Source organism: Nicotiana sylvestris, chromosome 2 (genome assembly GCF_000393655.2).
Source record: "Nicotiana sylvestris chromosome 2, ASM39365v2, whole genome shotgun sequence".
NCBI lineage: Eukaryota > Viridiplantae > Streptophyta > Magnoliopsida > Solanales > Solanaceae > Nicotiana > Nicotiana sylvestris.
Window position 1 is genome coordinate 121,692,459 of NC_091058.1, and position 3,893 is coordinate 121,696,351.

A 3,893-nucleotide genomic window follows, 5' to 3' on the forward strand; every position below is an offset into this window, starting at 1 on the left:
AGTATAAGGAACTTAGTAAGAAACACTCAAGAACACAGTAGGGGAAAATACAGCAGAAGAAACACATAAGAACACAGTAGAGGAAATACAGTAGAAGAAACACGCAAAAGAAAGAGAAAAATCGAGAAAACATCTAAATATTTCAGAAAAACCCTATATCGGAAAAAGAGATGGTTTCGAAAGTATAATTTTTGAAAGAAAATCCAGAAAATCATTTAAAAACTTATGGAAAGCATAAATCTGGAACAAATCTAAAGAGATTAGAAAAGCCTCAAAACTAGGGTTTTCAGAGAAACCCAAACGATGAGAAAGGCTTGGATCTAAGTAAGAGGAGTCGAGACCGGGCTTCAAAATAGACATAGCTTGCCGGAACAGGGTCGGAGATGGCCGTGAACTTGAGTCGACAAAGGTATGAACCCAACTCTTCATGGTCGAGTCACGCAGCTTCAGTAACCCAACGCGAGGAGCCATAGGTGGCTTTGTGGTGGTGAAACCACCATGGATTCATGTCAGAAAGTGGCCGGAGAAGGTGAACAGAACTCATCGGAGAGGAGGGGAGGGGGAAGGTTTTAGAGAGAACCAGAGGTAGAGAGATAGAGACGAGTGAGGAATGAGAGGGGTATTGGGGGGGGGGTCGTTAGGTTAAAAAGGTAAGGACGGATGAGGGCCGTTGATCTTTTTGATCAACGACTAGGATTTAATAAGGTTTTGGGTCGGGTAGGGGTAATTGGGTCCTGGGTCGGGTAATTTGAAATTGGGCTGAAATTGAGGTCCAATTTGGGATTCAAATTTTAGGCTAAAATTGAAATGAATTGGGCTATTATTTAAATAGCCAATTTTTCCCTTTAAAATTATGAAAAATAGTAAATTAATTTCTAGAAATAAATTGAAAGCATCAAAATGATTTATAATACATAATTATCAATTAAAAAATATAAAATCTCATTTTATGCATATGAAACGAATTTAAATCTAAAAAAGGCTAATATTGCAATTATGCAATATTATCCTTAAAAAATACCAAATAATTTTGTGAAAATATGTAAACAATACCTTAGCTATATTTTAATATAAACATGAGACTCCAATAAATGAATCACCAGAATGATAATTTTGGGGATAATTATTGGGTTTTCTTGATAAAATAGGGTAGTAAATTGATTTAAATATTTTTGAAAGAATTAAGAAAAAATAATGTAGCCTTGGAAAATACTCATATATGCTTATACATGCTATTTTGAAAGGTATCTTTCATAAAAAAATATAGGAAAAAATTGGCGGTCAACAGCTGCCCCTCTTTATCCGGAAAGGATGAAAGAGTTGTCGGGTAAAGATATGATGGCCAATTTTGACTGAACGAAGTGGTTTGAAGAGGCTGGCCACGCTCTGGCTTCTGAGCTGCCTACATATCCCTGGTTTTATAGGAATCAGGCCATATATAGTTCAGGATCCGTCAGCGGAGTATGCTGATGGAGACTTTCAAGAACGGGCGCAATGGGATGAACGTTTAAGGTCTAATAGGGGTGCGGGAACTGGAGCAAGATTGCTCTTGCTGAGACGGCCATTGCTCGCCGGTTTACCTACAAATAAGAAATACAAGCATATATTGTGCGTAAATTTAAACATGATGGAAGTTCTCGTCGAACCGTGAATGTTGTCTTTGGAGGTTAGGATGACGTACTCACACCATGATGTCCTAGGCCATAAAGCTTATGATAAGGGATTTGCAGGCCATGAAATGATTCTCTCGGGCTATGAGAATGATACCTCCGAACTATGACGCCTTTGAAAAATGATATGCAAAAGATAAAAGGGGTCCTCAGGCCACGGCATGGCGTTCTCGGGCTATGAAAATGGTGCCTCCGAACAATGACGCCTTTGGATAGATTGGCGATCTTTCTGCCCATGAGATACAGAAGGTGGCAATCTTTCAGCCGATGCAAGATGTAAATAAAGTAGCAATCTTTCAGCCGATGCAAGACGTAAATAAAGTGGTGATATTTTAGCCATGCAAGATATAAAGGTGGCGATCTTTCAGCCATACAAATGTAAATAAGGTGGCGATCTTTCAGCCAATAGAAATGTAAAGGTGGCGATCTTTCAGCCATGGAGATGGAGGTAGAGCTTAACTTCGGAAGGCAGAATGGTAGCCTTATGCAATGCAAGAAAATGCAGATAGAGGTAGAGATTAACCTTGGAAAGCAGAATGGTAGCCTTATGCAATGCAAGAAAATGTAGATGGAGGTAGAGCTTAACCTCGGAAGGCAGAATGTAGTCTTATGCAATGCAAGAATGCAGATGGAGATAGAGCTTAGTCTCGGAAGGCCGCATGGTAGCCTTATGCAATGTAGAGAATGCAGATGGAGACACAACTTAGTCTCAGAAGGCAGCATGGTAGCCTTATGCAATGCAGAGAATGTAGATGGAGACAGAGCTTAGTCTCGGAAGGCAGAATGGTAGCCTTATGCAATGCAAGAATGCAGATGGAGGTAGAGCTTAACCTTGGAAGACAGAATGGTAGCCTTATGCAATGCAAGAATGTAGATGGAGGTAGAGATTAACCTCGGAAGGCAGAATGGTAGTCTTATGCAATGCAAGAATGCAGATGGAGGTAGAGCTTAACCTCGGAAGGCAGAATAGTAGCCTTATGCAATACAAAAAATGCAGATGGATACAGAGCTTAGTCTCGGAAGGTAGAATGGTAGCCTTATGTAATGAAAGAATGCAGATGGAGGTAGAGCTTAACCTCGGAAGGCAGAATGGTAGCCTTATACAATGCAAAAAATGCAAATGGAGACAAAGCTTAGTCTCGGAAGGCAGAATGGTAGTCTTATGCAATGCAAAAATGCAGACGGAGACAGAGCTTAGTCTCGGAAGGTAGAATGGTAGCCTTATGCAATGCAAAAATGCAGATGGAGACAGAGCTTAGTCTCGGAAGGCAGAATGGTAGCCTTATGCAACGCAAGAATGGACATGGAGGTAGAGCTTAACTTCGGAAGGCAGAAAGTAGACTTATGCAAGAAATGAAAAATATAGAGTTTTCTTAGCTGATAGTTGACTGTGATATTTTGGCTACTGGGGGGCATTGTGCCTGCCGGGGACACTGTTGTGTGCGGATAGCACCTGTGAGTGAGTTCCACGGTTCTGGGAGTTGTATTCCTGACCAATGTTTGTCTCGTAAGCGTATGGTATATTTGATGATTTTGCAACTCAAATGCCTGCATCCAAAGAAAAATCGTGAGTTTTGTAAAGGGGAAAGGTTAGTTCGTGTCCCCTGCTGGCTTTGCTTGACCTGCTCGATTTTGATCGAAAAGTGATACTGCCCGTATCATTGGGGTAGCATTGCTAAATAGAGTGATTTCAGAAATAAACATGCATGATTTTGGTAAAGAAAATGCAACATAAATACATAATTAACTATAGTTTTCTTTAGATGAACCGACGACTGCGGCGTGGTTCAAGACATTGCAACTTCTCTTGCTCCGGAATTTTGAGGGTCCTCCTCACAATTCTACCCCAGTTTACTGGGCTGCTGCTTCTAATGGCTGCTTGCGGCGAATGGCTGAAATCACTTCGAAATTTTGAGGGTCCTCCTTAAAATTCTGCCCCAGTTTCCAACTGCAGGTGGAAATGAAAATTTTATTGACTTGTGACCGAACCCATAGTACTGCCTACATATCCCCTCTTAAATGGGAATTAGGTCAGGCATAGTTCAAATTACATCATGAAGGAAAGCATGAGGGCTACACATAGTATTGCTTGACTGCGTCTGAATTGATCGGCTTTGGCCAAACTTCTCTGTCCATTTTTGCAAGTATGAGGGCTCCTCCTGTTAGAACCCGGTGAACCATGTACGGACCATGCCAGTTGGGAGAGAATTTTCCTTTGGCTTC